We start from the raw sequence: 25,679 nt of genomic DNA, 5'->3' as shown, positions 1-25,679 counted from the left end.
TTGTTGACATCAGTAGCCTGTAAGTGTTCTGTGTTATCACAGCAAGAATTAACTTACCCTAATACCAATATAGATAACTTAGCTCACTAATAACCTCAACTTTTACAAGCTTTTATTATGTGATACCTGAGAGAAAGACAGTGTTTATTATTATTATCTACAGAGAAATAGCCAGGACTAAATTTCATATTGGTCCCATCACCCTTGCTGACCATAGTCTTTCAGGAGTGTTTACTAAGACAGATCTTCCATCTTTGGGTATTTAATGCAGTGACAAATAAATACATTACCTGAGATGGTGAGGTTAAATAGAGCTTTCACTTTTACATGTTTAAGGAACATGTTGAATACCTAATTATGCGTCAGGCCCAAACTCCAGTTTAGTCTAGTAAAGTTTGGGGATTCATTTTTGCATCAAAAAGGGATGAAGCTGTAGCTGTGCTGTTTTTTGTTTTGTTTTGTTTTTCACCTTAAATGTAAGTCTTATGCTCCCAAATTGCTTATGAACATCTGTGTCTTTTATAGACACAGAATAAAGTCAAAAGTGACTAACGCTCCTGTATACGTATATCACTCTGCTATACTGCTCAGTCCCCGCTTGTGCTGAGTTTCTTTTCACATTGGAAAATAATAATATAAAATCTTGATTGTCCGTAGGCCAAACTTTAAACCATAACAACTGGTATCCCTATGCCATTTTAATAATTATTTGGAACAGTATTACCAAGACCAGATTTTTTTTTTTTCTCCTGTGCTACCCAGGGACACTGGGAGTCCTTTCTGAAGGTCTCAGAGCCTTGAAGCCATGCTGCATTCCAGATGTGGGGCTCAGAGTGGGATCAAAGCTAGGAGATGTAGTAGTAGTTATCATAAAACAAAAATTGCCTGTTTTGAACATGTGGCTCAGCTGTGCTGTCTGAGAGCAGCTTCGGCAATCTTCCCTAAGAATCTGAGCAAAACCGAATGGCTTCCTCACTACAATTGTTTGTTTTGTCTTTTCAGCTAAATAGCTGTGCTAATTCTTGAGGAATTATTCCAGACTTGGAATTAATGAGATACATTATCATTGCAGCTCTCCAGCCAAGACGCTTGAAACACTCTACCTCAGGTTCTGGAAGCAAACTGTGATAGCACAAAACTCCACAGAGACTAATTTATCATGCTACTTAATAGGTTATATTAACCCATACAAACCACCATGCTTCCAGCATTTCACTGGCTTCCAGTACCCAAATGAGCTCATTTCAAGCTGTTCAGATAGCACTACCTCAGCAGCTGCAATGCAGCAGCTTGTAGCTCTCAGTAAGTACAGTAATCAAGGTTGATATTAATATATGAAATATTTAAGTATGTGTGAGAAAAGGACTGACAATGATAATTACTATCATAGAAGATTATTTTGATTAAATGATGCTTAAGTAATTAAACTTAATTATTTGAAACCTTTCCATTTCCAACTTTAGCATGTTTGGTTAAACTGTCACGTAAAAATACTAAGGTCCTGCATTAAATAAACCATGTTTTCAATATTGCAAGCAAATCTTGACTCCAGAACAAAGAATATGCAGAAGATTATTTCATAATTTTTGTTCTCATGTATTGAATTAATTAAACCTGACTGTTTTCCTTGAACAAACTTTGAACATTCCCTGTTATTCAGTGTATGAGTATTACAAGGACAAATTTCCTACATGAGAAGATGTGGCCCGTGCCACAAGCCTGGCCGAAGCCTGGGCTGGGGCAGACTACTCCACTTACCTCGTTTCCCATGGTGACCCCTTGCTCCTCGCCAGGCAGCTGTGTGGTTACTTTGCTCTCACTCACCCTCCTCCCGCATGTCTGGACACGATGTGGTGGACGTGGTGGACACAACGCCAGTTGACGATGAGCACTCCCCAAACCATGGCCTCAGCAGATGCTCCTCCAGTGACCCTGAGGGGCCGAGTGATGAGGTGAGTTTGCAGCCACAGGCAGAGGTGTCAGTCCCCACAGCTCCTTCACAGCCAGCTGAGGGACCAAAGGAATGGGGTGTCACATCCCTTCAGGGCCCATCCCTTGAAGGGATGTAACACCTCTCCCCTTCCCTTCCCTTCCCTTCCCTTCCCTTCCCTTCCCTTCCCTTCCCTTCCCTTCCCTTCCCTTCCCTTCCCTTCCCTTCCCTTCCCTTCCCTTCCCTTCCCTTCCCTTCCCTTCCCTTCCCTTCCCTTCCCTTCCCTCCCCTCCCCTCCCCTCCCCTCCCCTCCCCTTCCCTCCCTCACCTCAGGGGCCTGCTCCCAGCTTTGGGCCTGCCCCAGCCCCGCCGCCCTTTTTAAGCCCACCGGTTGCCCATTGTGACACGTTGCCCATTGTGACACGGCCACCGCTGTCACGCCTTAAAAACTCCCACAGACATAGTGACAGCCAACTTGCCCAGCAGGAAATAACATCACAACTTAGAAACAATCCACCTCTATGACATTCATCATATGAAGGAAGAATTCATTTATTTTTAAATAAATCTGATTTCAGTCTCTAAGATGAGACACTCACTGGGGGCACACTCTCACGCCCACAAGCACTGCGACAGGTGGCAGCACTCTGCCGAGCACGCAGGCACTATGACATCTCCAGCCGGTGCTGTGTTCGGGATTGCTGCCAGTGACAAGGAGGACAAAGGGCACCAGTTTCAAGCCCCACCCCACATCTGCAGGATTCTTATCAGGAGCACACTGGTTTTGGATGTACCCCTTAAGAGCCAGCAGAGATTTATCTCCCTATTTTGTCCCACCCTGGTGAGTAATGAGGCTTTAGTCACTATCTCTGTTTCAGAGCTGGTCTTCCTGAGAAATTGCAGGTAGACGTGCTAGGATCCCAATCACCTCCTACTTTCGATGTTAGCAACGCAGCACTTCTAGAGCCTTTTTCCTGATGGTATTTGGTAACCCTGCATTCATTCACATTCACTCTCCCCTCACATCAATATGAACATTTTTACTACATTTTTTCAAAGCCAAAGATTCCTGGGCTTTTACATATATATATATAGTATGTATATATATACATATAGTACAAGTATATATATAGTATAAATAGTAGGCACTTTGGTACCCACTGGTAAGAAATGACAACTACCTTTTGTGATTCATAAGTTTTCTTCTCAGAACTCTCTGGTGTTGACCCTCAGTATTTCAGCAATATATTACCATAAACTTTCCACTTTCCTTGCCCAAAATCACAAATGAAGATTAAAATTCACTTTCTTCTATGCAAATGTTTTGTCTATAAATTCTAATCTGATCCAGTCTTCACATTCTGTCTCTCCATTTTGTTGGATTCTGGCAAGCTACATGGTGAGCCTTCCCACCTCCATTATTCCCACCTTCCCATACTCCATTATTCACCTTATATTATCCCTTTTAATCCGAGAGAAACTGCAAAAAAAAGTTTGATGAAAAGGGAATAGATACTTGCCATTGATAGGGCAGACAGAAAGAAATCTGTTTTGTATTTTTGACCTAAACATGTCAGAATTCCAGAAAAATACTTTTTCTTCATTGTATTTTCAGTAAGGAAATTCATCAAACCCAATTTTATTACACAAACCATTTTTTTCCCTAACTCATCAGCACTCTGTCCCTTCACTTCCCCTCTCTGACAGTCATCAAATTTTTTCTAAGCAGCTGTAAGGGACCGGGAAAGAGAATGGCAGCATTTTGTTATTGTTTAAATTATAACCTTTCACTATCTGGTCAAAGGCTCGAACTTGAACAAAAGACTAAGTATCCAATTCTAAAAGAAAAAAGTCATCACTGTATGGAAAGGCAAGCTTAAGTCTTAGCAGTGCATCCAGGAGAGTTTCAATTAGAGTAATTACATAACTGTAGTATTTATTATGAAGGAAAAAGCTATAAATGAATGCATAGAATATAAGTAACTGGTTTGATGCTTACAGTTGGGGAAAAATGTAGAAATGATATTTCACAAATTTGTTTAGCTAAAAATAATCTTTAAATCTTAAAAATAGATATTAACTAGACAGTTTAGAAAAATATAGAACAAATTAGAAATAACATTGAAATGACAAACTTGGAGCAAAAACAACCATGCAGAAGAATCTGTGGTGATACCATGCTCAGGATACAATGGTACTATTGTGACACTGAGTTTCCCTGGTATTAGTTCACAACTATGACAGGCCACAGTATTGAAAATTAAGGGGTGCTTGTGGTCATAACATTTGGAATTCTTCCAGAGTAACCTTAATGAGCACAATCATTTTTGTAAGTGCTCATTCATTTTTCATATACCCACCCTGTCTTCCATTCTGCATTTAAACATATTACACTTGCACTTGCAGTGTTAACAGATATCTAATATTTTAATGGAATTTTAGTGAACTGCTCTGTGTATTTCCCCAAACGAGGAATGATTCATTAGGAGCTGAAGCTAGTCTGCTTTTTTGTTCTAGCTAGAGAGAAGACAGCCTGGAGGTATATTTTATTAATTCCTAATATAAATGAAGTTAGATGACTGTAAATAAAATGATTATCTATGCTGAATAAGGAAACAGGCATAGTAGAAAAATTATGTTTCTGCAAGCTAGGGAATGAGACAGCAGGATAGAAATTTGTAGAAAGATGAGATAAAGAAACCTTATCAAACTGTAAGCACTATTTTCTTCTAGATCCCAAAGGTGAAGAGCCTCTGGAAACTAAGGAAAAAAATATGTAAGTATAGTTTTTTTTACACTGAAAGCCTTTTCTGTCTTAAAATTAAACTTATACCTGCCTTACTGATGAACTGTAAAATGCTATCTTCCATTCTACTCTTTAATGCAGGTATATGAAGTTCAGATAAAGTTCTTTGTGTCTTCTGGAGATCCTTGAAAACAAAATTAAAAAGTGTATACAACATACATGCCTCATAACATTATCCTCAGATAATTATCAACTTATTTTTTCACCTTACTTGTATACAAATATTTCTTACATAAGGCACTGAGCCTTATCACTCTGTCCTTTACGTTTCAAATAGAATAACCTGCATGGCATGATTTAGTATGTGTTACAAACGATACAGTTGCATAATAATGTAAATTACATTAACATCATAATATATTATACCATCTCTCATATAATTGTCTTCTGTTAAACACCATATTCCAAAACTTTTTAACTACTTTGTTTTTCTTTACAAGCCTAAGCCATTAAACACCTCAAAGGCTGTTGTCCTGAAATTCTCTTTTTATTTAATACAAAAGTTCTGCTTAGGGAATCACTGCTGATTCAGGAGAAACTAAACAGACACTGAAATCTAAGTTAACAGGCCTTGAAACCACATTAATCAGAGCTTTATAAATAAATAAATAAACAAATAAATAAACCACAGGTGAATGATCACTTTAGTAGGCTGACAGATGAAACAATTAAAACTTTTTATGTACATTCTTTTGCTTGCTGACTCCAGTCACACTCAGTGAAGAAGCTGAGTGCTCATATCCCTGTTTTGGAATAAATATACCCAATTTAAAAAGATGCATTTCGGAGTGTATTTCTTTGGCTTTGTGGTAGAGCAGACTTAATAACAGAGTGGTGTGCATACCACAGTAGATCAGCATGCAGAACTTTAATTACAGCTCTGTCAATTTTAGACCCTCAGATCTTGCTAAAAACACCATTATATTGGAAAAGCTTGATTGCATCAACCGTGTAGCTATTGCTTTTTATGGTGGAAAGCATTTGTTAAAGGTGACACCATTTATATCCATTTTCTAGTTCATCAACATGTACCAGAGTTTTCTTTAATAACATCAAATGTATAACATCATATCTTAAAATCATAATAAAAGGGGTAGTTTTGCCAGCAAACAAATTAAAAAGTATGAGCTTTCATATATAGTCATCAGGAAAGTGGGTAAAGATTTCCAATAAATACTTGCACAGGTTTAGAATTTTAATGAACAAAACACTTCCTATGTCAATTTCCTTTCACATCCTAAACATTTACAATCCGATAATTTTCATTTTAAAGGCTGTAACTTTTTGCAAGGCCCCATTTTGGTAGCAGCTTATTTCAGAACTTCTCTAAAGGAAATTTCACATGGAGATAGAATTGTAAAAAGCTGACGTTCCCAGGAATGTAAACAAACTTTGTCTTTACTGAGCGCAGGTTTCCCTGATGCAGACACAGATTAGTGGGTTAGCAGGTATTTGCTTGCGCAAAGGATAACAGAAAGAGAAGTTCACCATTTATTTCAGCAATAGTATTTTCCTAAGCAATTTTACAATGTCAGTTATCACACTAAGACTAGAACTTCTTGTACAAGAACTGATTGCCTTCAAGGTGACTAAGTGATAACAGAGAAAAAGGAGGTGGCAGAAGTTCGACTTATTGAACAGTAGTTTAATCTTCTAAACCAAAGGTTAAAAACATCTCCATTTTCAGTTTAGTTACAACGTAAGAAATAAGGGCAAGAAAGATTAGACCTTTTCCTTGCCTGTCACTCAGCCAGATCAACAATTAGAAAAACAGGCATACAGTTTGATTTTCCAGAGTCCCACTCAGGGACGTGAGTTAATCACTTTGCCTAGGTACATCAGGAGATACAGCCATTTCATTTCTCTCTCTAATTAGAAGCTGCTGATCAGCGTAGGCACAATTAACTGTGGGTATATGGCCTAGTCATACACATAAACTTGGCAACACAAAGGTCACTAAAATCATTTGGCCAACACACACAATTTACAAAATAACGTCTGCCTGCTGTATCTTTCTGAGTTGCAAAGGTTTCCTTGTTCAAAGCACGTTTTAAAGGCTTCTGGATTTCACATCATAACTATGAAACTTCTGTCACCCACATACATTTCACTTGCAAATAAAAAGAAGATGCTTTGTGAAACAATTCATTTCTACCTATCAAGCACAAATCTGTGTTTCAAATGTATGAAATAGTTTTCTTTTTGGTGTTCTTGGTTTCACACTTCACAGTACTCCCAAGCACTGTACCTTTTGTATAGCACAACCCTGCTTTTTACAAATCTGAAATGACTACATTTTCACAGTGGTTTTAGTTACAGAAAATTACAAAAGAAAAAAAAATGGATTCACCTCAAACCCTTCCCTCAAATAAGAGGGAAAAAAACAATCAAGAACAATATTTTTCTACATATTAGCAACATTTTGGCTTTATCTTTAGCAAATAGAAAGAAAATGGAAAACGTTCATTTGCTATGTGATGAAACCATGAATTATTTTTCACATTACATGAAAGTAAAAGAACTAACATATCTGATCAGTCCAAAAATCCATCTTCCTGAATACCTTGTCCCTGATAGAAGCCAACTGGATATATTAAAGGGAAAGGCATTAAAACACATAAAGTAGTTACTTTACTTACCTTTACAACTCCTGGCAGTTACACTACTCATATGCTCAGGAGTACTGCAATAATTAAAATCAATTAATATTGGCATATTTGCAACTGCTGAGATGAGGGGAGGGGAGAAGCTGCAAGAGTGCATCACCAATGAGAGAGGGCTGAAAGAATGCATCTGAGAGAAGTCAGCTGTACAAAAGCACGTGAGCATGTCCACAAGTTTGCTCCATAACGGAGACACTGGTCAGTAGCAATTCTGACTAATCATTTAGCTAATGCTTTTGGCTCCTCTACTTTGGAGGACTCCTTTCCTGGGGAAAACCAAACCCAACCAAACCTCTTCATTCTCCCAGAACTGAAGTAAATGTAAATAAACACAATACTGACTGTAGCAAAACTTGCACTTTGACTGAGAATCCACAGAGAAAAATAAAAATCTAAATTAGTTACAGCTGTTAGGAGAGAAAGCTGTTTTCTGCTCTCTGTTAAATTGGAGTAGGTGACAATGTCCAGGGATTAAAAAGAAGATGCTATCCTGCCAAATTAATGCCTCTTCCTAGAACACCAACAGCCACAATGAAAAAAAGTTATTGAAAAGAAAAGGAACAAACTTGGGTTTTGATATCATTTGGAACTCCACAAAGCTAAATAGGAATAGTAATGGCAAGGTTTCTTCACACAATTTCTCCTAGTCACTTAACCCAACAGGAACAAAGTGCAGGATGCTTTGATTTTTGGTGGGAATTTGCATATGGAAAAGCAAAACGGTATGAGACACTGAGTTGCCAGCAAGACCAATTGTTTACTTGTTTTCCTATTTAATTTGGAAGAAAAGAAGCCAAAGGAGAGCCAATGAGGTGTATTTGCATTGCATACATTTGTTTTCAAATAGTGTGCCACAAAAATACTAGCTGGAAATATATCCTTTGTGTATTAAACACAAACATATGAGTGGAAAAAATATTAAAGAGCTTACTGTTGCCTTCTATTCTGAAAGAGAAGCAAATTAAAGGGTGAAAGGATACTTCTTTACACACAGACCCCTTCTTCCAAATATTGTTCAAACACTTCCCCACTGGCAGAAACAACCACCCCTGCCCTGCCCCAGCAGTGTCCCATTCATTTCTCCAGACACGCTCAGAAATGTTTGATGTTGTCCTCTGCAGTACTCAGTATATTTTTGTGGAAGCCGATATGTATTTATTCAGATAAACGTATCTTAAATATATTTTTATCAGAGGTCTCAATTGCTTGTCAGGAATTATACTGCCTGCAGCTTAACTAAAGACTTCTCAACACATTTTTGTCCGATGGTGGCTAAAAGAAGTGGATGAGGGACACATGCTGAAAACATGGCACTGACATCTTCTTTAGCCACGGGTACTACAGAGCATCTGAGAGAGTGGGCTGTAGACACTGGGCTTTATAGCTAACCATCCATCACCCACTGCTGCAGTTACACTACTCTCTTCCTCCTCACCTTCAGGACCTTCCAAAAATTCTCAAGTTTATGTAAAAAACAAGGAGAACCTTCCAACCTCCCTTCCCCAGCACCAGATTTACGTATTTTTTTTCAGCAGCACCATCTAAAACACTGTTGTTGCCATGTGATATGCTGTCTTAAACAGCCACAGAATGGCTTGCAGCCACCACTACGTCTTTCAAACAAGTTCATTCCTGTTTAACTGTTCTTATTATGCTCTGCCTTTGTAACAGGAGTTGGACTGGATGATCCTTATGGGTCCCTTCCAACTCGGGATATTCTATGATTCTATGAACATTTGTTACAGAACTCTGTTATACATTAATATTGACAAGACCCAAGACACTTTAACTGCTCATCTGCACTTCTTCCAAGATACTATTTTGGTGTAGTGGTCTCACAACTGATGGGGAAAAAAAAATCAGCCTGATTTGTTGTTATTGTTGTTTTCCTGCTTTTCTTTTCTTTAGATATTGCTCTAAATATTGATTTAGCATAGAAATTTCTGAGAGAGATCTCTGTTCTGTACTTGTGGTTTTGGGTTGGTTACTTGCCTTTTGGACAGGTTACCCCCCTACCCACCCCCATTTTTTTAATTAACTGTTTGTCTCCTTGAGTCCTCTCTTGTCTTTTTCCTTCTAGACACAGTAGCTACCTAAAGATAGATAAAAATGTTTGCTATGCTTCCACAAAAGTAATTGTTCCCACTACTAATTCATATCGTACTGTATTTGAGGGACTGCTGTAACTGCCACTGCCCACTCACAGAGTGTACGGAGACCAGTATCGCTGTGTCAGCCTGGATGCCAGCCGTGCCCACAGCCAGACCACATCCTGCACTGGAGGGCAGGGGAGTAACAGTCTGCTCACCTGTGAACCATTCCCAGAAATCCCCATCTCTAAAGGGATTCAGATGGCAGGTTTCAAAGGGATGTGGCTTTCAGGCTCACAAAGATTTTAGTATGCATGTCCTATGGCCACACCAGGTTGCAGTCTATCTTTCATCCCATTAAGTTGCTTTTACTCATTTTGACACATATTCTTTGTAATGGGATAGATGTACTGGTTTTACTGGCAAAGCTGAATGTATGAACTAATCATTTTGGTTCTTCATTAGCCCGCTGAGATAAAAGTTATGAAGAAAAAAGGCCAAACTTAATAAATCAGCTGTCAATGCTAATCTGCCGTGAGTTTTGTGCATTACTCAGGAAATATAAGTGCTATGAAAAGATCTACTGAAAGCAGAAATTATGTCTGATATAATAATGGAAGAAAGGATTTGTTCTCTAATTACAAAACATGAATTTGGGAAATCTGGCTTCCAAGGCACCATGACTTTGCAGTTCATTACATTCTCAATAACTCATACTATAAATATGCCCTTTTAAGCACTCTTTGTTTTCTTGACCCTTATGATGAAGAAATCATTCAAGATATGTGTTCACAGAGTAATGCCTTAATTTGAGAAGGCTTATTGCAACCAAATTCTATCAGATAATAAGAATCCAAGTGAAGATCACAGCAGCACAGACTAACAATCCAGAGTGGAAGAGAGAATGTTTTCAAGGTGGGAAAGAGATCTGACAAAGAGAACACGTTACAGGAGGATTTGCATTGATCACAGTAAGGTTAAACCTTTCAATGGCTCTACTGCATTAACATCACGGGTTTAGTATTATTCAGTGGGATCATCATAAACGCGCACCTAAAAAGTTCCCTACCACAAGAGCTATGGTACAGGACACATACAAGTCAATACATAATATATCTCATACAGGAACTAAGTCTTAGGACAGCTTTTAGCGTGTTTGGAACACTTTCTGGGGACTGACAGAATGCATTCAAAATACTAAGCACTAAATGTTCAGGTTACACACTGGATTTTCATGTTCCCTGAGACTTTAAAAGTCCCACTCCATCTGATTTCCTTACTCACACCTATATCACAATGAGTTGAGTCAATCCCATTACCTGTTTAAAAGCTGCTGCAAACCACGGATTTCTGCAGATACTTTGAATTGTCAGTGTAATGTAAAGAATTATTTTGTACATACTGTACAGATGATGGTTTATCAACTTAAGAGCTTTGATAGCATATACTGACATTGACTCAACACAGTCAACCAAAATTGCATATAAAGTGTATTTATAGTGCTAGTTTATTGCTTCATTCTGCTTTCCTCTAGCATTGACTAGCCTTAGAAATGGTTAAAGGTCCAAACATCCTGAATGCTAAGAACTTTGAGAAAGCTTCTCACATCGTTAGCAAAAAAGATGTTAAAAGTTCAAGTCAAGAGAGAACATGAACTTAAGAAAGTGAAGACACCAGCAAGCCCCGAAAGTCTAAATTGGATCATAAAAGCAGAGATAAGGAAAACTTACTTTCTGGATTTCTTACAGATGTATTAAATCTCACCTAACTGACATCATTCAAGAATAAGACAATAAGACTGGGTTTGCACCCAGAAGTGTTTTCTGTTTCTAGTCTTTTTTGCTTAGCAACACTTCTGTGTGAAAAAAGTCCTTTTCACATTGGCCTTGGAAAATACACAGTATATGGTCTTTTTTTTTAAATCAGAATGACAAAATAGGCAGAAACCTTGCTCATGTTTCATAGCTTGCCTTCTGATAATCTGCTAACATATTAAGACTAAACTAGTAAAGTCTGGCTAAAGTTGGGATTGTCTGAATACAGTTTCCTCTAGCACAGAGGACATAAGAGGAGTTTCAAATGCTCATCTGTTAACTCTACGGATCATATACCAGCAAAATAACAATCTATGAAACATAATGTCTTGCAAAATGAAAGCTTAAGAGCTGTAATAACAAACCCTGACTGAACTTTCTAATCTTTTCACAGACAAAACTATCTAAAGGAATGTGTTATATCTACTAATAGCAACACCATGACAGTGAAACAAACACAAAGATCACCAAAAGTCAAGAAAATTTGTTTTATGCAAAACATACTCAAAACACAATTTTGGCTTTCATGAATTAAAATTATGCAAGCATTTTAATTAATGCTAACACTGATTCATCAACATTGCAGCAAGAGGATGTGCAAACATTTATTTATGATCTTCTAACATATTAGCCAGCAAAGTGTTATTTTTCCCAAATGCAGTCTTGCATAACTTGGCAAACAAACACAAAAGAAGTGTTGCTTATGATCATACTGGTTTTTATTTTTGCTGAATCTTAATGAATTTTAAACTGTCTCTGTTAATTTTACTTTTTAATTATGGCACAATATGAACTTACTGGAGATGATTAGGAATTGACTCACCCATTCTTTAGTGAAAGTTCTAGTCCCAAATTCCTGAATTAGAATGGGCTTATTTAGAGTGCAATTTAAACCTTAAAGAAGGAAAATATATTTTTAAATAATACAAAAAAGTCCAGTAATTATATAATATTTTCATTATTGTGTATGTGACTAAGAGTTTCATAAACAAATTAGTGTGGTACTACCACCATAATCTTTCTTCAGCTATTAATGGTTTCAAGTTGGGCTTCCAAGAAAAAGAGAAATCATCTATAGTTCTAGTTATACATACTGGTACTAGCACAGAATGGTCAAACAGCACATAGAGGAAATCCTTATTACAGAAACTACAGACCTACAATCTTGTCAAGTGTAATGGGAGAACCCACAACATAATGTAGCTCTGCTGTGACAGTATTTTGAGATACACATACATATATATATACTTACCATACTGGCTGGATTTACAAACCATTGAAGCAAGGAAAAAGAAGAATGACATCATATCTGTAACTAGTCTGCACACAGTGAATAACTTCTTACAAATATTACCACGATGTACAAATTATAAATGGGAAAAAGGTGTTCAATTCAGTCACAAAAGAAACTGGTATTCTCTCCTCTCTGAAGAGTGGCACTAGCAGTTACATATAAAAACTTAATCATGAATCCACAAAATAACTCATACATTCTTCAGAGTGGGAAACAGTACATCCTTTTACAAGGTAACACGTGCAATCAAATAGAAGGAGGAGGGTAGAAAGCTGGAAGACAGTTTGATGACATAATGATAGACACTGAAGTCATCCTAGGGATAAGCCATGAGATGACTCACCCCACTTTTGAGGCTGGGGACACAGGTTCATGTAACAGTGGTTCATGCACAGCAGTTTCCTCAAAACCACTTAAAGACACTGGAGACTCCTGCAAAATTCAGTTTCAGAATTTCTGCTGAGGGGGTTCCATTTGAAAATAATGAGGCTCCTATTTCCTTCTTAATACTATAAAAAGCCAGGGTAGAAGATACAATTGAAGTAAATGGTATAAATGAACTAAGCTATCCTTACTTAGTTCTCTGCTTTTTCTCAGAGTTTTGCATCAGGGGGAACTGTGTAGAGGCTATTCCCTTTTGAGATCACCCCAAATCATACTTCGTAGACATTTCTTTGTACAACACAGTACTGTAATGTCTGTGTCACAGCTTAATGCTTCTGCATATTTCTTTCCACATTATTTTTTCTTCATTTGTGGCCAAATATTCAGACTTGTAGTTACTACTGTGCACTGTTCTTATATACAGTTTAGTGAAGAATCTCTTCCTGGGAGCCTACCATTCCTATGGGGCTGAATTTTCTAAATAAAATTCCCTGGATATTTTTGAGGCTCCTGTCCCAGGAGACAGTAAGTAAATTAAATTTTGTACTGAAAATACAGCAGTACTTCATGTCACTGCTTTCCTTTTGACGTAGAAGCCAACTTTCAGAATACCAGACATATGCTGCCCCTTGGCAAAGCGTTGAGACTGGCATCAGGACAAAACATTCATTTTAAATTAAAGAAAAAAAAAAAGCACAATGCTATATTTTTGATCAGTATTGCTTATCAAGTATATTACTCTTCCTGCTTCCAAATAACAAATTCTGTTTACCTCCTTTAATTAATTTTATATCCATGAAAGCAGGACACAAATATATATAGTGAGCTATGACCAAATTTGCCTGTAGGTGGTATAATAAGAGCTTATATCTAATTTAGTAGATGTAAAATAAATTTTGAATGCATATGAATTTTTTTTCAATGTCCACAATACTGAATGTTTAAGAAATTTTAATAAGTCCCCACGTTTAAAATTTTGGATAACCAGTTATAGTTTTTGTTTATAATTCAGCGTTCCTTCTGTTGTGTGGAGTACACACAGCATGAAGCCAAATTTTTTTTTATGTTTGCTCAGTGAGACATTATGCACAAGACATGTTTTGGAGAAAGTAATGTCTTTTCATAACCACTATTCCACATATATTTTGTTTACTTCCTCAAACATACAGTCTCATACGTGGGAGGTAAACATATGGATAATCACTAGGGTGCCTCCTGTTGTGATACATTCTGTTTGCATTGGATGATATGTTTATATAAGGCTTCATAAATAATCAGCACTTTTACAGATACGAGCTCTTTTTTTTTTTTTTTTAACTCGACTTTTGGAGGAACTGACCATTCAAGATTTCCTAGAGAACTCCAAAACACTTTTTAAAAATATTTTGTATAATTTATTTTGATTTCAGAGTATAAGTAATTACATTACTCTATTTGTACGTCTGATGTATTTTCCTGGCAATGAATAGTCTATTTAATTGACCTTTTTACTAAAACCTCTAGAAAAAATGTCTGTTTGGTTTGACTAGGAGCAGTGAGGTGGGAGTTAGGTATGTAGGCAGGTGTGTGTGTGCACATATATATACACAAATATACACACAGATACACACACATACACATGCATGTATTACATATATATCTGTGCATATTTTATATTCCCCTGGTTGGCACAGTGAACTTTGAAAACAGGAAAGAATCACTGTGAATCTGTGGATCCACTACAGTTTTCTTAGAACCATTCTCATTTTTAGAATCTATTCAGGGAAGTTTCCGAAAACATATGGAATGATTTATGCACCCATTGCACTCACTGACATTCACTGGGCTTTAGATGATTAATTCCATCAAGTTCCACAGAAAATCCCTCTGCTAGGGTGTGTTTTTCATTGATCAGTAGAGAAACTCCAAAAATATAAAAAATATTGGACCGAGCTGTTCATATACCTTGGTCAAGTGAAAGAAATTTCTGCAAAGTTAGCTAATGGAAAAGAGCCATGACAGAGACTTGCATATTCATTAATTATACATTCCAGAGAAACAACTGATTTTAATAGAACTATGCCAATTGAAACCCAGTTAGGACTTGAAATCTTAAGAAATATAATGATATACTAGAGCAATCTAGATTACAGATTTAATTACAGAGCAAGTAGTTTGTTTTTGATTAAAAATTAATAATTAACACCTTAATAGTTAGATAATGATGGTTTTGTCTGCTATACGTAATTAAAATTTATAAATCTTAGTGCTTTACAGCTATAATTTAAATCATTTGACTTCACAAAATGTAAGTCAAAGCATTGCTTTTAAGCAATTATTGAAAATCTAATGGAAATAAAAGTACCGCTCATTTAAAATAAAGTTAAAAAACACTCCTAATAAGTCTGACAGAGCTTCTATTTTATGCTCTATCTGAGGAAGCCATAAGGAGTTCTCTTAGGTTAATAAACAGAAAAAAGTAGGAACATAAGCAGCCCAGAAATACTGGATGGCCATCCTCTTTTATTAAAGTTGAAGGCACCAGACAGGAGCTCATGAGCTTTCCTTCAGATTTAATTCTAGATGTTCTCTTCTTCATGCACATGTGCGTAAATAGCAAAATTATTTCTGTTAGCTAGATTTCCCATTTAAGCAGAAATGCAATCATCATGGTACCTAAATATTGTGTACACACTCTGACTCAATTTTCTCATCATTATTTAGATGCACTCACTGCTTAAACCTGACAGAAAGACTTCCCACCCATACCAATTAACCTAACCCTGCAGTTCTGTTCTACCTAGTTGTCCTTGAATATTCCCTTGTACTTTTCTGTTATTCATTTGAATTAGTTTGTCTCTTCCTAGATTATTTTCTTTTTGTAATCTAAAACCTGTCTCAATCAGCCCATATTTTTCCATATTTACTTTCCTTAAATATATAAATGTATTTCCCAGCTTAAATGTATCACAAAGAGCAGTTCCTTTCAGAGCATCCCTTTCTTTTCTTCTCTTTTATTTCACTTCTGTAACAGTCACAGCAGTTGTTACCTTGAAAGACAATTTCTGATGAATGAAGGCCCCTCTAAGATGGAACTCCATGTGACTTTAACACTAGTTGCTGAATTTGCAGCAGGTATTAAGTCAAAAAATGTGCTATCAAATTATTGGGGAATGTCATACACTTGCATGAGTGGGAATTAAATAAAAGTAAAAAAGACATGGTGAAAATCTATACCTAGAGTTATCGTAAGTAGGATTCGTTTAACTACATTGTGAAGCTGGACATACTACATCTCATGATATCTAAACGTGATCAGCATAAGTACCAGTGCAAAACTTATATATATCTAGTGAGTACTATTTAGTGGAGCTTCAACAGGAACAGGTTGCTTTCTCCAAAAGCAACCAGATCTAGTGGCCAGGACACCAGAGCAAGGGGATTTGAATTCCTGAGCACTTAGGTACTGTGAGTGTTCCTCCAGTTAGTCTTCACCTGCACAGTGATCTTCATTATCTTCTCAATTTCAAAAAATCCAGAACAATGTCAAAACAGCAGAGTATCTGTGCAGCTGGATTTTCCCTGGTACATATAGTCTGAAAACAGATACTTGGGTCTCACTGTGCTTATGCAGTTCCCTATCTGTTTATTAAATTATATCAAACTGGGGGGAATGACTGATACACAAGGTGGATGTGTTGTCATTCAGAGGGATCTCTCCAGATTGGAGAAAGGGACCAACAGGAACCTCATGTAATCCAACAAATGGAAGTGCAAAATCCTGCCCTTGGGAAGGAATAATCCCATGCACCAGTACAGGCTGGGAGCTGACCAGCTGGAAAGCAGCTGTGTGGAAAAAGACCTGGGATACTGGCAGACAAGTTGACTAAAAGTAAAGTGCTCCTGGAGCAACGCAGGCCAACAGCCTCCTGAACCTTTCGAACAAGTAGACAAGATAGTGTCTGCTGCCGGTGACTAACCCATGAAAATACAGTGGAAAGAAGTTTTGTGAACAAATACCACAATCATCCAGGGCACAATACAAGGTAATAATGAAGATTTACACTAATCAGACAATCATTAAAAGGAGAACAAGTGATCGTTTGCATCTTATACAGATGCCCTAGTTCCTGAACTACTATCCCTCAGGGAAGCCGATGTGTTCTCATTTGTTTACCGATCAGAAATATTTGCACCTGAAAGCCTTCACAGTAAACTTTTCATTGGAACCAACATGATTTTTGTGCACATTTTTGTGATTAATGAATTGACAACCTGCAGTAAAAAGTATTTATGTTGTGTGTCCTCCCACCTAATTTTATTCACCTAACTTGAGGTTCCCTGCGCTCATTCAGCCTGAGCCTCTTGGGAAAGGACAAACATCTCAGTTGGTATGTACAGTCCAGCCAGTTCCCTTGGACTAAACACACTAACTTTCGAGCCGTTACACATAGGTGGGGTGAATCCCAAGACTGAGAAATCACCTACTTATATTACTTTTCAAAATGAACAAAGGCATCATAATCTGGCCTGTAACATTTTCTGCTTACAGTTCTCATCCAACAGAGATGATGGCTTGACACCTGAAAGTTATTTTATGTATATTCAGATTTTATTAACTATTTTAAGCTGTTGTTTTATCTGAACTGAGTGGGTAAGCATATTTTTCCAAACTGCAAAGAACAGCAATGTGTTTAAAGGCAGAAGCTCCTTTGAGGTTTAATGCAGGCTTTTCCAAGTAGCATGATTTCAACCTAAACTCCAAGATATTGCCATTGCACCTTGTGTTCTCAAGGCAGCAAAAAGGAAATAAAAACCTCATTACTTCAAGTTTGACAAGCCTCCTCTATTATTAATGTGATGTAAAATTTCTCCCTGATCACCACATTCTGAGCATATTTAGCAATAACATTCTACCCTTTAGCTAGGAGCGAGCACACAGCTTTGAATGTAAGTAGCTTGAGGCTTTCATTAATGATAGCTTTGCAAGCTAGACAATCTTTGCAGTATTTAGGCAAGGACAGAGCAGGCCATGTTGCTTTTGATCCTCCAGAAACAGCTAGAACCTGAAGATGAATTTCTGAGTACAAATGCTATTACACTCAGAAGGAACTGCTTCTCTTCCCTGCTGCAAAGCGAACATCATGAACATGCTGGTTGAGGAACAGCATATGGAGGCTGATAGAGGAACGAGAATAAGATTATTCTTTAGTGATGAGGAAAGGCAATCTCAGCATATAAATTAAGTGAAGCTAACGAAACCACTAAAATGTAATCACCACCTAGGGAGGTTTTACTACAGAATGAGGGGAGGAATAGCTTGTGGTCTTGCTAGATCAGCGGTAATACAGGGACCACAACTGCACAAAATTCAAAAAAAAAGCCTTGGAATCCTATATTATGGAGGTAATTCTACAGTTATTCTACATGAGAAAATCATCTTATCAAGTAAATACAGAGAAAATGTGATGGATTCTTTACAGGTTTTCATGAACAAAAACTTGGCCAGATTCAAATACAAAACCAAACACCTTATTTTATTTTGAGGTACTCTATTTGGCAATCTAATTAGTGGTAGTCTTTCAAGAATGGTGCAGGAGTTTGATCACCCTTAGAACGATCCTTTAATTATAACTGAGACATAGAACCACCTTTTCGAAAATCTTGAACTAAGTAGTCATTTTTTTCTCTTGTAAAACTGTAAACATTATTAAAATACTGCAAGATCATGTTCTTGTTTCATATTTTAATGAAAAACTTTGTAGAAAAATTAGGCAGTTTCAACTACGTAACCCCAAATAAAAATAAATCGCTGTCATTTTCATACCACCTTCTTAATGTAACTCCTGAGTTATTGTACAAATTTTTCATCTATATATGATGTAAATCATTACAGCTAGTAGAAAGAAAGCTATTTTAAAATACATGTAACTGATAAAGTAATGTCTTAATATGTTCTCTCTTTCTATCATATATATGATCAGAATTTTAAGTTATATATTTTGTGTTTTTATCTAAAGTTTTGGTAATAATAAATATGGAAAATGTGTAAGTTAGGCAGGCATACAACACACACAGTTAGAAACACCCTAGTTTGATTTTGCACAACATATTTTCATTTATTGTTTTTCTGGAGTTCATTCTGATTTTTTAGATGATTATTTTAAGAATAAATTTTCCTTAAGCAGAAATATATTTTGTTACTCTTTCATACTTCTGTGTTCTTAAACATCATATTTTTCCTTATTTACACTATTTTTTTCCTCTGAACATATATTCACTGACACGATTCACTGCTTTGTCCAATCAGTGGCATAAATTATGACGTAACCTGTGAACAGGACACGAAGTCAGTAGAAATGGCCATATATAACTTTGTAAGAAACCCTGTGGCTCATCATATGGCTGATATTTGTCACATTACTGCAGAGAAGTCAGTTACTGAATAAGGTGAGCATACCATGAGTACTGCTAAACTCCATCTGTTCCTGACAGTAGGCACTTGGGCAACTGATAGCAAGCTACAGCCGCATGTAATGCCTCAAATTTTCTCCAGGTTCTGGCTTTGTTCTACATATATCTTGATTGTGGAAAGATGATGAAATGTCATAAATCCAGCTTCTCTCTGCTCAGTCATTTTATATTTTATTTCACAGAGTAGGAGAGAAGCAAAGAAGCCAAGCAAGACTTGCAGGACTGGGATTGTAGAACTGGGTTTTTGCTTGCCAGCCTTTAAAGGGAGGTAGCACTAGAGACTGACATAACTAATGATGTTTTCTGTCCAAACAGGTAGTATTATGTTACCAATAGCAAAAGCTTTTTCATGTTATAATTAAAAGAATCTGAATGTATCTTAAAAGAGTAAGTAACAAAAAGGTTTAGTTTGCTATAATGTCAGACTCATCAAATGATATACCTATAAACAGCATTTTAACGTCTTGTGGCCATGAATTCCTTTACATGTAAGTGCGTGCATCTTCATGAGCAAACTCTTCATTTTATGTTACTGTGCAAAAATATCCCTTTAGAAAACTCTTCATTTTATATGGCTGTATCTTTATGGCATTACTCTTTAATTATCTTGGGTGTAAACATTAGAGATGGGACTAATTAATTAGGAAACCTTTTGCACAAATACCTGATGTCTAGAAAAATTAATATTTGTTCTTTACAGGATCTGGGATCTGTTGAAAAGAGGCAATTTGAATTAGCTGCAGATAGTGAACAGTAGTGGCTAATTAATTTTCTTCGTGTTTTGTCCCAGATTTCATTACACAACAGTTGTAGAGCAAACATTTCTGTGTCAGTGTAAGGATGTCAGATTTCAGGGTTACATTATGACTCCTCAGAAAGAAAAAAATAAAATAAGAAACACTAAACATAATTACAAAGGAAACTCAGAAAGATGGAACTAATTGAGAAGTCAAAGCATTATTTGGTAGCAGTTTTAATTATTTCTATAGGAAATTAATTGGTTGTGACTCTCATCTCTGAAGATATTCTAACATCCATGGGATTTCCAAATAGCAGAAGCAATCTTCTGTTGTTTTAATGATTGCTACAATAATGAAACAGTAAGCATAATTTTCTTAAAATACACGTCGGCACACAGTATATTTTCTTTATTTATGTGCTTACTTACATCTTTAGTGTGAAGTTGTTTAGTAGCTCATGTAAAAACTTATAAGATCCAGACCATATGCACAGATTTTTTAAAGTTTGATTATTTATGTGCAGAAAATAAGACACTTTTGTCTACTGAAAATTATATTGTATTACATATAAAATATATGCAATATGTAATTACATATAATTAAATACATATACACGTGGAAATATGTTAAAATATGTAATTTTATATAAAGTGTATGTAATAAAAATCTATTATCATGGACACAGGCACAGAGAGAGAAGTTCTGACTATGGCAAAAATTTAAAATGGGGTTGCTGGGACATACCTCATGGGAAAAGTGTAATTAGCATGTAAGCACGTGTTCTACTCAAGCATTAGTTAATGGGAGTGTTGGGGAGTTATAGCTGAGCTGTAGGAATATTGAAAATTCATTTTTAATTCCATAGCATCTGGTTGGCAACAACCCTATCAGCAGTGTCTGCCCTCATTTGTTTTCTATACTCAGAAACAACCTTAATGCATAAATTAGACAGATGAAACTCACACAATGCAAATTTAACTAATCATCTACTGTGAAGTTAATTTAAAAAGATGAATAAGTAGTCACATTGTTCCTTACACAACAAAGAGGTGCAGAACGAAGTGTAAAAGCATATACAGATCAATCTTCGTATAAAACTAAATACTGTTATTTTTTATTTATTTATTTATTTATTTTTAGGATAAATGCAAAAGATTTGCTTCACTTTTGGAGCCTGGAGGAGTCACTGGGATATATTGTTAAGCATATACTCGAAGCTTTACTGACTCAATGTCTCCAGGCCATTTTTATGGATATCTTGGGCCTCCATATCATATCATATCATCAAGAAGTTGTTTTTAGAAATTGCATTTTGACTCATTAGCCATGATTTCTAGTCTTTTTAAATGGCTGTTAAGCTCCAGTACAGTATTTACAAGATTAAATTTCATATCTGGAATTCTGCTCCTTGCAGTTTTGAAACTGTGTTCAAAAGTTTCAGGCATCTACTACAAACAAAACCCCAAGAAGTTGTAAGACAGAACTTAAAAGCAGCACTATTCATTACAGATTGCATTAGAAAGGAAGAATTCTTCCACCTAGAAATTAGACAGACTACTTAACTGAAGAAAAACAAGCAGAAGATTTATTTTTTAAGGAGGATGGCTCTTATGAACCTGAAGGATAGGGCAAGTTCTGCAGATGCTTCAAGGTTTATGCAAATAATTTTAAAAGAATTATAATGTATTGATGGAATATAATTATGCAGACATCAGAACAGCTAGTGTAGCCTTCTGTGCCTACACAACACCTGTCTCATGCACTGAAATAACCACACTGAAAACAATATCTGACTTCAGAAATAAAACTCCAACCCAAACTATTTACAATATTCTCTTCTTTAGCTAGTCAAAGTCAAAAAACCCCAAAACATTATTTCAGCTTAAATGAACTGCATTTTACTGTGCTTTCACTAAATTTGTCAATGCTTTAGATGTTAATTAAATACATCACTTACCAGCCTTTAGCAATAGCACTTCAGGTTTCTCAGCACCCTGTACAAAATAAATAAATAAATAAATAAATAAATAGATTGGTTTAACTTAGTGGAAAACCACTTTTATTTAGCTTTCTGGAAAATAAGATATATTTTTTTAATACTTACATAATTTATTATGGCAAATAAGGTTTGGAATTAGTATCTTGATACTACTCATACTGAAATCTGGGGTAAGACTTCCACAGCACTAATTCAGCTTTAAGCCATAGGAGAAAGACAGAGAAGAAGCTAAATCAGCAGGCTAAATCAAATATAAATGCAAACCCAGCCTGGTTTTGCAGAAACTGGGCAGCAAAGAAAAGGCAGAAAGGCAGAAACTGGGCAGCAAAACTGCAGAATTGTTCTGAATCCTTCTCAGCTGGTCTGAGGGAGACTATGACTCCTTCAAGTGCCCCTGCTAAATCACTCACTGAATTCAAAAACTCATTCTGGCACATTGTGTTTTGAAACCTGCGCAAATGTCCCGAAACATCAGGCAGTCACTGCATGTCAACAAAAAGGAGATAGTTCTCAGATTCATATAATTGTTTTGATTTAAACCTCATGTAAATGTAGTTTGCTTTTTGTTGAGCAGAACTTTAGCAGGCCAGTATGAACTTTCTTCTGTAGAACGTCAAGTTCTTTAATTAATGATCTTTTTTAAATATCTTGCAAATTTTTAAGGAAAATCCGCTTGCTGTCTTTTGGTGGAGGGGATGGAAAGTGCTAGGTGTATTTTCAACTGCAGTTCATATTTCATTCCTTCATGCAGACTGTAGTTTCTCAGTCACAGGGTACAACAAAACTTACAATCGCTCTACTAGTTTCAAAGAGTAAACCTCTATCAGATGCAGAGCTATGATACATATATATATACAAAACATTTTTATATATTGTATATTTATATATATATTTATAACTTTTTGAGTGATTTGGAAATTGGACATTTGGCCTTGAAAAACAAAATATTCAGGTTTTGTATTTCCTTTGTCATGTTCTTCATAATATGTAAAATTTTCATATGAAAATTAATGTTTTTGGATATCATATATATGTTTTTCTTTAAGTCTTGACAAATTGTGCATTTGTCACAGTTAACTAAGCTAATAGTTATGCTTCATTTTTGAACTATACTTTCTCTAATTTGACACCTCTAAATTTGTCATTATCATCTGGGACAGGAAACAAACTACTATACTGACTTGTAATTTTCCTTAAACATGGGAGTTCAGATCTCTTCTGAAATTATTCTCTAGAATCTTGAGTGTTTTGTTCACATCTTTCCATGTATGACCAAGGATTTTTACAGCTTTATCTTCTGAGTCGGTAAGGATTTCAGTCACCTGCTGACTCTGATTGATGTCATAATCCATTTTACCATTTATTTCACTAATGAAAATTTATTTCACTAGAAGGTGAAGATATTCAGGAATTTTCTAATTTTTTATCCATAATTCTTAAGTAGGCCAGAATGTTTTGCCTTCTTCATGACACCTATTTAATTTTCTCCTCTTAATAAGGATTTTTCTTTACATCCAACTCAATTAATTCCAGTGATTTGTGATTTTATTTTGAACATCATAAACAATGGTTGAGAAAATGGACAGCATTGCAGCTGGGACTTTCAGATAAATTCAAAGGCATTGGGCACTTAATTCTTACTGAATGTTATAATGAAATCCCTTCTCCATCTTCCCTATATTTCATCATGCCTAACCCAGATCATGTTCCAATGACCTTTTAAGATTTGCAGTGATTTCAGTTAGCCACTCAACCATCAGAGGCTTTAGAAACTGTCATGTCTAATGCTGCCGCACAGTAAATCTCATTAACATTGTTCTCATGACTTATAGGAGCTATTGGTGATCCTACCCATAGCTGCTGCTATCCAACACGACTGGATCTAATACTGAGTGCCTGGAAGGTGTAACAGGAAGCCAGATTTATAACTCTTAAAACTACCAGAAATTTGTTGGTCATGTAAAACTGACTGAAAAGAGTCATAGAGTTTTCTTCATTTACTGAATCATTTTTACTCTTCTTTAAGAAACACACTGACTAATCAGCAAGCCTATACTCTACAGAGCACCTTGTGCTTTCAGATATGCCAGACCTCCACTACACAGTTTTTCGAAACTGCAACCCAGTTGCTATGACTACCGCAAGCTCCCATAGGATGCCTGTATTTAGCTGGCACATCCTGACCACCCAGAATACTAATGAAAGGGAAAAGTGCAGTGTGAACTGCATATACAATTATCATGTTTCACAATTAAAATAAATAAATAAATGTATAGAACCTGTTCTCTCTGTGGATATCTTTTATCTTTCTACGCCCTGTTACTGGATTTCAATTTATACATATCTTTTTTTAAAGCTACATCACATAAACTCTGTTAGCAGAAACAAGTATCTATTATTAAAATACAGTTAAACAAAACTAGGTAATATGGATATCATGCTAGTTATATTCAATTGTAGTAAACAGAAAAATTAAATGTGAGCTTTTCTGATGAGATCTCTGATGTAGGTCCACTTGCTGACAATCTTGCAGGGAGATTTTGGATCATCATTGCTAAAGATTAGTTACCTGTATCAGGGAGTATTGAAAATAAATTTCATTAAGAAAATGGTCCAGAAACTATGACTGTTGGCTATTACCATCTCCATTCATGTCTACTGCCTAATGGTCTCTACTCTGTAGGAACTCATCAGAAAATTCCTGACATCCTCATGTGTGTATATATATGTATGTAGGTCCTGACTGTTTCATTTCAGACCTGTGGAATATAAAGAGGAATTATTTGTCTCTTTCTCATCTGTTTGTTTGATGAACTCCTGATAAAGATGAACAAAAAAAATCTAGGATGAACAAAAAGATGAAACAAAAAGATGAAGATAAAGATGAACAAAAAATTCTATGGATTCCTCAAGACGTACCTGTCACCTGGTTGACTACAACTGTTATCACAGAGGCATCGGTGGGCAGTGGATATTACTAAAATTTAGCAGGCATTTTGAAAGGAACTAGATATGAGGAACAGCCAGAATCACAACAATAAATATAAATTTTATTTTTATAGATTCTTATATTTATGGAGTTGTATAAGAAATATTCAAGTTCCACAGCATACGTAGTTCATATGCAAGCACTAGGAGAAAATATTTCTTCTGTTATCCCTTAACTGCCTTTTACAGAATCTCTCAGTTGTGTTATTGATAAAGAAGCATGTGTTGAATGCTCTGAAACAGGAAGTGTTGTTGTGGATAAATCTATAAAAGGTTTTCCTTCAAAAATAAAAAATGGAATAAAAAATAGAAGCAATTGCGATATTTCACTAGTCACATACAAATAACATTAATCCATTCCTGACTTAGACACAAGCAATATGAAAAAAGCCATTATGTTAAGTCCCCTCTTAGAACACTAGATTTTTGTGAGCATTCTACATCAGAGATCTAGAGAAAAACTTTTAAACTGAATGTGTAGCATCAATATGTCTGTGAGTGATGTAAGGGGATATAGA

General features: G+C 36.0%; 3 long non-coding RNA genes across 5 annotated transcripts in view; all 3 read right to left on the bottom strand.

The window, feature by feature from the left end:
* Positions 1 to 2,491, bottom strand: part of LOC121077816 — a 97,335-nt gene extending 94,844 nt beyond the window's left edge. The window contains exons 1-2 of one of the 2 annotated variants that reach the window (XR_005824326.1): positions 2,259 to 2,491; positions 1,759 to 2,007 (exon numbers count right to left, since the gene is read on the bottom strand). This is a non-coding gene — a long non-coding RNA (uncharacterized LOC121077816). Of the gene's footprint in view, positions 1 to 1,758; positions 2,134 to 2,258 lie in introns of those variants that run through there. The other variant, XR_005824325.1, reaches the window with a different exon arrangement.
* A 2,140-nt stretch (positions 2,492 to 4,631) lies between these two features.
* LOC121077817 lies at positions 4,632 to 8,616 on the bottom strand. The gene is made up of 3 exons (XR_005824327.1): positions 7,376 to 8,616; positions 4,764 to 4,860; positions 4,632 to 4,690 (listed from the first exon to the last, which is right to left on the bottom strand). It is a non-coding gene; the product is annotated as an uncharacterized LOC121077817 (long non-coding RNA).
* Positions 8,617 to 12,690: 4,074 nt separating this feature from the next.
* LOC121077815 overlaps positions 12,691 to 25,679 on the bottom strand; it is a 45,208-nt gene continuing 32,219 nt past the window's right edge. For both annotated transcript variants that reach the window (XR_005824324.1, XR_005824323.1), the window contains 2 exons: positions 22,132 to 22,168; positions 12,691 to 13,029 (listed from right to left, as the gene is read on the bottom strand). This is a non-coding gene — a long non-coding RNA (uncharacterized LOC121077815). The remainder of the gene's footprint in view (positions 13,030 to 22,131; positions 22,169 to 25,679) is intronic.

This window comes from Cygnus olor, chromosome 14, assembly GCF_009769625.2.
Source record: "Cygnus olor isolate bCygOlo1 chromosome 14, bCygOlo1.pri.v2, whole genome shotgun sequence".
NCBI classification, from domain to species: domain Eukaryota; kingdom Metazoa; phylum Chordata; class Aves; order Anseriformes; family Anatidae; genus Cygnus; species Cygnus olor.
This window is presented reverse-complemented; position numbering and strand designations above follow the sequence as displayed.